Here is a 10,314-nt window from a genome sequence, read left to right on the forward strand (position 1 = left end):
TCTAATGTAAAATATCCCTCTGCCATGCATCGAAGTTAGCGAGCAGACACATTACTCACTGATTGATATATTATCCTCCCCTGCCAACGCATCTGGGCACATCACAAACTGGAAAACAGTACATTAATCTCTGTCAGAGGGAAATCAATGGGAATCAAGCACCTAATTCCCTTAGCTGCTTTGGGAAGTCCCGCCCTTCTCCACTTACCATAAATCACATTTAGGAGGAACCCTTCCCCTGCCTGTGTGCATGCTGTAACCCTGCTCTGCTCCTGCTGCAGCGAGGACCCTCATGGCTTCGTGCTCTCTGATAATCTCCGAGCAGGGGAAAACTAAAATGGAAGTGACACCTCAAAATAAATATGGAATGGAGAGTCAACCATTAATTTTGCAGTCAGGTACCGGCTGGCTGAGTTATTCTGCTCCTCAAAGCACTGTGGCTTCTATATGTGGTAGGAGCATTTGTCAAAATCACATTTGTTATTTGCTTGGTACCAGTTCAGCAATTTAGATACATATCTATGAGCAATCACTTTCTCATTCCTGGCTTACAATGTTCTGGGTTGGTTCTGCATAGGAAAAGCTGATTAATTACAGGAATGGAAGGATAACATCAGATGGGCTGAGTGAGGCAGACAGCTGGTACCTGGTGGGTTTACCTGCTGCATGTGATGGAACTGGATTCACAGTGCCATAGAACTTTCCCACTGCCAAAAGCTGCAACAGTTCACTTCCCAAACCACATGAGCACTGAGCAGCCATGCCGGATCCAAGCGAGACGCACCACAGCCATGCCTACAGAAGCCCTGCTAGATGTGTGCAAACTGACATCCATCCACCACAGAAGGGTCGGGGTGCTTACAGCCCTGCTGTCCTTGTTGCATAGGGAAAGAAGACATCAGCCTCCATTGTCCACTGCTGAGCAGCAGCGTCCCGGTGCTAAAAGCAAACAGATTTTCCTTTTTTTTTTCTTTTTTCCCCAGGGTTTTTTGTTTGTTTGTTTTTTGGTTTTTTTTTTTGTTTGTTTGTTTCTTGTTTTTGTTTTTTTTTGTTGTTGTTGTTGTTTTTGTTTTTTGGTGTTGTTTTTTTTTTCCTTTTAATCTTCAGGAGCCGTTCATTCATGTTAAATTGTATGGAAATAATTCTCTTTTTACAGCACCACCCAAAACCCTTTCTGTCAAACCGTCCCACCTCTGGCTTCATGTCTATTCATTGCCTCCTTCAGAAACCAGCAGGAGCACGGGCAGGGGCTGCTCCTGGGAGACAGAGCTCAGCCAGGAGCAGGGAGCAGCACACAGACCCAAAAACACAGAGTGCATCGCTGCAGAATGGCGTGTCCTTGCTTCAGGTTGGATATCAGGAAAAAATTCTTCTCAAAAGGAATGGGCTGCCCAGGGACATGGTGGAGTCACCATTCCTGATGGTGTTCAAGGAACGTTTAGATGTTGTACTGAGCGTCTTGGTTTATTGGAAAATATTGGTGGCGGGTGAACAACTGGACTGGATGATCTTGGACGTCTTCCAGCCTTGGTGATTCTTCGACTCACCTCCAACGTTGCCACTGGAGGAAAGAAGCGATGCTGGGGCAGAGGTTCCAAAGGAGCAGGGATAGGTGCCAACATCAAGGCAGTAGAGTCCCCAGTGTCACCAGGAGACTTGTTTGTTCAGAGCTTGTGTGATCAAAAACACAGATTCAGATGGGCACAAGAAATTCACAAACCTGTGACAAATTTGTTAAGGCAAAAGGGATCCCAAAGGGATGCTGGCAGGGGAAAGTCTGTGTGCTGTTTCTTAACAAAAAACATATTTTAACTTTTCTTTTTAAAGCAGTATTTCAAAAGTTTACTTACAGCCCCTCAGTGTAAATGTTAAAGCATGTGTAACTTAGTGGAGGGAGGGTGGAAATAAATAAAATACAGTTTATCTGAAGTGTAATGAGACATCTGGATTTAGACCAAGCAAAATATTTAGAGCTGCATTTCCCTTCAGCATCCTGGCTCAGCTGGCAGACCCAGGCTCTCAGGCAGAGATGGGGTGCTGCCTGCAAAGCCACCATTCCCTGTCAGCCTGCAAGAACTGCAAAGGAGCTGAAAAAATATACGAGAATGTGAACCCTGTCACATCAGGGCTGTTCATCCATCTGACAGGCTCTGTCCCACACAGTTAAAACAAATCTCCCATACCAGCAAGGCTTCCCTCGAAACACGCGCACATCAAGTGATCAGAGCATTTCACTTTCTTGCAAAGTGCCTGCTTCCCAGCAGCTGTTCTGAAGCCTCTCTCTGATCTTGCTATTTTTGCATCTATCAAGACTTCAGTCTCCCGCTACTCCAGCAGCACGGTGTGTGGGTATGGTTGGCCCTTTCGGCTGTCAGCACAACATCTCACCCTTTGTAAGCATCCTGCACATACCGTGCAGGGAATGTGGATGCACCGGGGTAAGGAAGGAAGTTTTTTTATTCTAAGGAAAAAAAAAAAAAAAAGTAGAAAATTGACCAGGTTATTTTGAAGTATACTTTTGCTCAATCCCTGCATTGGTGGGTCCATTCACCAGGTGATCAGTGTGACACTGCAAGATGGAGTGTTTTAGGAACTGGGAGAAGAGCTTGCATGGGAAAAGGCAAGAACTACAAAAGTGCAAGGCAAAGAAATCCCAAGGTAGGATTTCAGCTGTTGACACACAGCTCCAGTGCAAGTGGCAGCCAGCAGAGAAAGGAGCTGGTTCCCCCATGGACAACCACCACCTGGCAGCTGTTCAGCAGGAGCTTTTGTCTCCCACAGGGCTGCCATGGGTCACAGAATCACTGGATCATTGAGGTGGGAAGCAACCTTCAAGATCATCAAGTCCAGCCATCAACCTCACCTACTGCATCCCACTGCTGCACCACATCCCTTAGTGCCACATCCACATACCTCTTAAATGCCCCCAAGCACAGGGATTCCACCACTCCCTAGGCAGCCCATTCCAGTGTTGAGCCAGGCCCTGTGGAGCAAAGAAACCTGCACCCTCCACCTCATTTCAAAACTAGGTTTGATTAAATTGAATACCAAGAGCGAGCATCCAAATCAGCACAGTCCTATTCTTCCCCTCACCAGCTTCATCTTCCTGTGGCATTTTTCTGTTTGATTTAATTGACCCCTCCACTGGCCTCACACCTCACTGCCTGCAGCCAGGCCAGGTGTTGTACCACTACTGCTTGAACCCACTGGAGAAACTGCCAGCAATGGGAATGCCAGAGGTGGGACGGAGGCGGGTGCTGGCTGTCACAGGGTGCTGGCAGGGCTCGGAAACAGACATAAGCGCACTAATTTTATGCTGCTGCCAGAAGCAATCAGCAGCAGGACGGTCAGCAATGCTGGCAAGTACCCAGTTGGTCATTACGTTTCAGACTCATCCTCTGGGATGAAGGCTGCAACCTTTATCTCTTTCTCTCTCTCTCGAATAAACAGAACATAAAACCGGGAGAGACTTCACAGAACACCGACAAACCTTTCAGTTTTCAGCCTAGATTAGCTCGTGGTTAATTTATTCTTATTTATTCTTATGCAACCTTATTTTCATTGCTTTTCCCTTCCCTGGTGTTTGCCCCTTTGAAGTATTTATAGATTGAACTCAGATCCCCTCTTTGCCTTTGCTGGCTGAGGCAAGCCACGCTCTTAGAAGTCTCTCAGAAGAGAAATGCTCTATTTTCCTACCACTCTCCTAGCATTTCCATCCATACTATTGGATTGACCACAATATGAGGTTGGTTATAGTTGCCTGCCAGCTCTCATTTGAAAGCATTTTGGCCATTTGGCAGGTGACGTCCCAAACCCACCTTTGGAGTCAGGGCTGTGGCCAACCCTGTGTTGCCGAGCCCCACGCAGCCAACTTTCCCCACTAAGGCCCTACCTCGCAGTGACCTCACTCACTCAGCACCCTATGGGCTGATGTCTTCACTGGGACCAGAGTGCACAGCTGCAGCCCTTCCCTCAGCCCCGGCGGCTGGCACAAAGCACCCAGACAGTTTATTTTCCATCGCTGCTCTGCTCACACCCCACCAGTTCAGCCCCTGCCTGTTTCATCTTTTCTCTCTGTCAGGAGCACTTACGGAAATTTCACGGTGATGAAAATCCGCAGTGATCAGCCGTGTTTGTCTGGGAAACAGCGAGCGGCAGAAATGGTCTAAATACTTTCAGTCCTCTGGCAGTTCACAGAGCAATACCCCAGGCAAAGAAAAAGATATCTTGATTAGAATAATTATAATTGTCTTTTTCTTCATTCTTTCTACAGAAATTCCAGGCTAAATTATCATCTAATTTCAGAGAGCTCCATGACCGAGATTATCTATGAGTCATTTGTAATTATGTGCCAGATTGTATTAAAGCATGAAAATACAAAGGTTTTTCATCAAATACTAAGAGGGGGGGAGGCGAGAATCAAATTACATTGGAGCAAGATAACAGTCCCAGCCACTTTTTGATTCACAGTGTCCAGCAAACGCAAAGAGAAAGGAGAAAAATCTCATTTTAATAATTGTAGAATTGTGAAAACTGAGAAATTACAGGAAATTCCAGTTTAAGGCCAACATACCTTCCTCTTCCCATGCTGCTCCAACAGCAGTGTCAGGCACCATCTGACTCTCCCACTCTGGCTCAGCTCTAATTCCCATGGGAATTTCTACGGCAGCTTCACCCTGACTCTGGGTTTAGCATCAAGTGGTGACAGGTGCCATTGAGAAACAGCCCAAGGCCTTGCCAGCCTGGCTGGGAGCAGCACAGAGCCTTGCTATGGCTGCGAGGTGGATTTTGGACGACCATTGGGAAGCAAAGGAAGACAGAGGTTCGCAGTGTTCAGGATGTGGCTTAGCTCAGCTCACATGAACTTCACATTTCATTGATGGAGCCCCAGTTAAATGTGCACGTGTACCAGGATGTGACACAACTTCAGCAATAAAACCACAGTGTGGGAATTGCCAGAGAAAGAAGCTAGCAGCAGCACTTAGCGTGCAGGGCAAGTAGGCCAGCTGCAATTTATTCTGCATGTGCTTCAGACATCTCAAATTGTCTTCATTCCTCACAAAGTTTTTGCAATGCCTGCCGCATGAGTGCATGTAAAACACCAAATCTTATCTTGGCAATTGACTTCTTTCAGGATGGGCCTCCATACAAATACCTGCTCTTGGACAGAGCAAATGGCACAACATGCCAAGAGTCTTTATTACCAAAGAATAGCTAAGGAACAAATAGAGGACTGTAGGGATGTTGACAAAATGATGAATGTCGCCCATTTGCTACTTAATATTAGCATTGCTAATATACTTCCTGCTGGAGGTACACCTACACACTCAATGTGCAGAGAAAGAAGAAGGCTTTTCCTAATGACCTGTGCAATGCGTATAGCTGCATATCTGAGAAATGGCTTCTGAGATTAGATCAGATAGATCTAGAACAAGCAGAAGGGTGATGGTCTCCAGCAGTGCAAAGAGGTGATGCTGAAGCTCAGCCAGTTGTACCAGGGTCAGCAGACCAGGGCAGGACCAGAGGACAGTGAAGTTTGAGAAGGTAGACACTTGCTCTTAATGGGCATCTTTTACCACTTTCATTGAGCTTCATTCATCTTTTATTACGTTTGGGGACAGTCAATCCTGTGCCTGTGCAAATGAATCACTGCACGCTCCCATGGGGCCAAGACCCTACATGGCCAGAACAAATCTCTGGAAGAAGCAGCTCTGGATGCCAGCAACCAGTCCCATGAAAAGCTACAGCCAAGAACCTGTATGCTTAGAGAAAAATAACCCATCCTTTCACAGAGTGGGAGCTTATTCCAGATGTGAGTATATTTACCAAGAGCCTCTGAAGAATGTGGTGTTGGTTGCTCACGAAAGAAAGAGACCAGGACAAACCACCAAAGCCTTGAGATTTTGGGTTGGTCGTTTCTTGGTTTTGTGGGGGTTTTTTTGACAGCCATAGTGCTACTTCCAACATTACTGCCTTGTATTTCAGAAAATTTAACATTGGCAGGAGAAGGAAGTCAAAACTAATCATGCTATTCCACATGATAGTCAAGAAGGGGCTGGCATTCTGCTGCCCTGCCAATAAGCTTCCCCAAAACATCCCTTGACCGTGGCAGAGGAAAGAGGCAAGTATCTGAGAAATGTAATATTTCTCCTGAACTGCATCATGTTAATCACATTTCACTCTCCCTTTGCACCTCTGTAAATCACAGAGTAACTGTGGAACTCAATGATGTTACACTGATGCAAAACCACTCTCAGGAGGGAACCAGTCAGCATAAATCAATCCCTTCTATTTCCTTGTACATAATCTGGTGCCAAGCTCTGCCAAATCAAGGAGAAAACATTCCCAAGAATTTTCCAAAGGCAACAGCCTGTCTAAGCACAAATTTATACGTCTGCCATTAAAGTTTTCTTTATCTCATTAAAATGACTTGCAAAACCATCTGCTAGCTAATAAAAAACTTTTTAAAGCTTTAATATGATATTTTATAATGAAATATACTAGGGGAAAAACAGGACATGTACTTAGACAGAACAGCAACAATCTGCAGTTCTTTCACTGAAAGCCAATGGTGTTCACACCCGTGACTAATTAAAGAGACTGAAGACTTCAGCCCTTTGAATATTTCTTGTACAAATATCGTAATTCCTAAATACACATGCATTTTTATTCGGACTACTCCCAGACACTGCAGCTTTGCTGATATCACACTGTTTTCATGTAAAAAAAAAGGCAGATTTCCCTTTCATGTCTGACTTTGTTCCATTTTGTTAGCATTTTACAAGTCCAATATTTATTACATATCTGAGGGGTTTCAGTGGGTAATTTCCCTTCTCCCACAGACATTTCTTGCTGTCAAATACGATGACCACAAGGGACTTACACCCAGCCATAAGCATGCCTCAGTGGCACCAAATTCTTGCAGAGGAAATGAGGAATTTCAGGTTAGAGCTTACCAGAGCAGGTCTCTGCTGTGTTTGCAGCTTTCTTCTCCTCTGGTGTGGGACATCCCTGGCTCTGCCACCTGCAGCAAACAATGCTTTCACATTCCAAGTCTCACCACAGTTCTTCATCTGTGCTATTTTTCCCCTCTCTTTCTTGTACCATTTGACATTGCTGCTCTTCAGTAGTGATTGCTCACTCCTGCTGGGCACAGAGGACTCTGCTCGGAAGGAAAGCTGCAAATCACAGCAATGTGCAACTTACAGAAATGGAGGGAATAACTCAGGAAAAAAAGAAAAGACAAAGCCACCTGTGCTTTCAGCCAACTGAAGATCTACTCAAGAAGTAGGTAGCTAAGCTTGGCTGTAAAAGCAAGCTTGAAACGACGCTGGCACAGCCACAGCCTTCCTTCCAAACCTTGCCTATGTCCTGCAATAGCTCTGTATTTATTCTGCCCACTTCCAATCTTTACTTGAGGTGCCTCAACTGCTTATCTCCTGGACATATGTGCTGTAGTAGTAACTGTGGATAAACAGACGGGACTGATCCATGAGCTGAACACAGCCCTGGATCTCTGCACAGTGGTATCAGCACATTGACATCTCCTCACTCAGATCAGCAGCAGATGGGGACATACATTATCTCCTTAAAGATGTACCCACAGAGCACAATCACCTGAGACGTGGCCACTTCACACCACTGTTATGCCCACCAGCAGCAACAATCCTGGGGTCTGAGCTGGTCTCCTGTGCAAAGGCTGGCAATGCCCCTATGGTCAGAGATTCTGCTTCACAGGCTAGAGGAGACCGGAAAATTGCATGAATACCAAGCACACCAGCTAACAGTGCTTTAGATGGCATTTTATTAATGCAGTGCAGCCAGCTTCTCTGAACCAAACTAAAATATACAAGGAAGATCAAAAAGATGAAAGATCCTTCATCTTTCCACAGGCAGCAAAACACACTCAGACTCTTTCTCTTGGTGCTGGATAGTCCAGAAAGAAAATACAGTGATTCACATCGCACTGCCTTGCTGCTGGAGACCTCAGAGCTTACGGTAGGTCCTTCTGATTTAATGCAGCATGCAGCCGTGTCAAACAATTTCCCAGTGGCCCTGTGTAAGAGTTTGCTTGGAAACAGTGAGTGGAGTTTCGAAACCATTTGCTTTAGCTGTATTTTACCCTGTGTCAAGCCATGAATCTTATTTGAATTGTGCTGGTGTGTTTGTATAGACTTTCCTTTGGTGAGCTCTCAGCGTAGGGGGAGGAATCAAAGCAGGTACACGGATATTGCCTGCTTCCCAGACACAGCACTGCTCTGAAGAATCATTATTCAATTACAGATATGTGTCGGAGTAGTCTATTACCACCTAGAGAGAGAAAGTTTTGACAGCTGCAGCCATCGCCAAAGAGAGTTGAGGAGGAATGCATTATGTGCTGCATGCTACAGCTGTATCGCCACTGAAGTTCCATTTTCTCATTTATTTTAACATCACCAGAACAGGTAACTCCACTCTGCTGGTTAATGAGGAAAGGCAGACTGATGGGCTTGACAAATAGAGCAAGAATTGGCTTTGGGCAACATACTGCATATCACACCATTACGTACCCTGGGCACTTTTCTCCCTCTCCTGCTGTTAGCACCCTTGGGACTGTCATTAATGGCACGGACCCTCGGCTGATGTAAAGCAGCAAAGCTTACTGCCTGATGCAAAGTCACAGGAACCAATTTGCAGTGACTGTGCAGATCTGTCACGGATATGTCCACGCGTCCCTCTGTTTTTATGAATCTTTTGCCTTTTGGGGAACTTAAGACCCCTCACTACCAACAGACATCTACTTAGAGCAGGGCTCACACTCTTCACATAGGATTACGATGTTTGCTCCAAAAATCCTGATCTGCAGAAGGCCATACAACCAAGCACTTCTGACATAAAGACAGATCCGGGAGACCACATCAGAGCAGGGGACAGGAGCTGAAGACCTGCCAGCCCCACCACTCAAGATGCAACTTTTCTACTTTTTAGTCTCCCTGTACAAATAGTTTCTACCATTCTCACAGAAGAGCACTGAAAATCGCTTGGTACGAGCAGCGTTGGTGCCGTTTCTTTTCATTGCTTTGTCCAGATTCCTCTAATTTGCAGTATTTTTCTGGTTTTGAAGAATTGAGAAACCTCACTAGGAGCACTAAGAGCAATAAGAAAGCATCCTTCCTGCAATTGTGCAATGGAGACAGCTAATAAAACGCCTGCCGTCCCGGTGTCTAGTGCAATGCCACTTACTGCCAGCCCATACAACAACAAACACAAGATTCAGACAAGAAGTCATTAAATCACGTGGCAGGATGGGATTTTCATTTTGCATTTTTATGAAATGTATCTGCCTCCCTCATTTCCATGAAAATGCACAACGGTCCCAAAAGAATAAAACAATTAAGATGAAGAAACTCATCAAGTAGATTTGCTAGGCTGTAAGCATTCCTCCTGCCTCATTTCTCAGTGCTTCACCCCTCTCACTAAACAAACACCACTCAGCCAGGCACCAGGGCAAAAAATCATGGAATATCATCCTACAGCTCTTCTTATGTGTGTGCCTGGAGTAGGAAATTACAGCACCTCTTCTATTACAATATGTGAACCCAAACACAAGGACGTTACGATCTGCTGCTGACAAATGAAGCTAATATAAATCTTTGCAATATTTCAGCTTTGTTAACATTATTTAATTTTCAGACCCTTAAAGGAGGCGTACTTGATGAAGGCAGTTGGGAGGACAGAATGGTTTTGGCTATGACAGCCTGAGGTGGTAGGGAAGACAAAAAATTACAGGACAAAGCTAATAAACTGCACAGCTTGGGAAAGGCAGTAAATATGAGGCTGAGGCAAACGGTACTTCATTGCAATTTAGATATTATGATGGAGAGAGCACCAATGATGGACATCACTGGAGAAATTCCCAACCGCCATTGGAAAGGGTTGGAATAGCTGTAAAGAAACTACAAATGAAAACATCCTGATGTCAAAGAGAGCAAGACAGTACCTAAGGGAGATAAAGGGAATGCAGTAAAGCTAGAATGAAGCACGTTCAACATCATATCATAGAATCATAAAGGTTGGAAAAGACCATTAGGATCATCTATTCCAACCATCCCACCATGCCCCATCACCAAATCACAGAATCATTAAGGTTGGAAGAGACCACCAAGATCATACAGTCCAACCATCAAACCATCCCCACCATGCCCACGAAACCACAGCCCTAAATCAAAACTACTGGTAACTGCTCTACTATATACTACATACTGCTTTAGTCAGTTAATTATATAGCTTGATGCTAAAACCTCGTTAATGTAATGCAGTTTACAGAAAGTATCT

This window comes from Lagopus leucura, unplaced genomic scaffold (assembly GCF_019238085.1).
Source record: "Lagopus leucura isolate 7727_CA_CO unplaced genomic scaffold, USGS_WTPT01 Super-Scaffold_1, whole genome shotgun sequence".
NCBI lineage: Eukaryota > Metazoa > Chordata > Aves > Galliformes > Phasianidae > Lagopus > Lagopus leucura.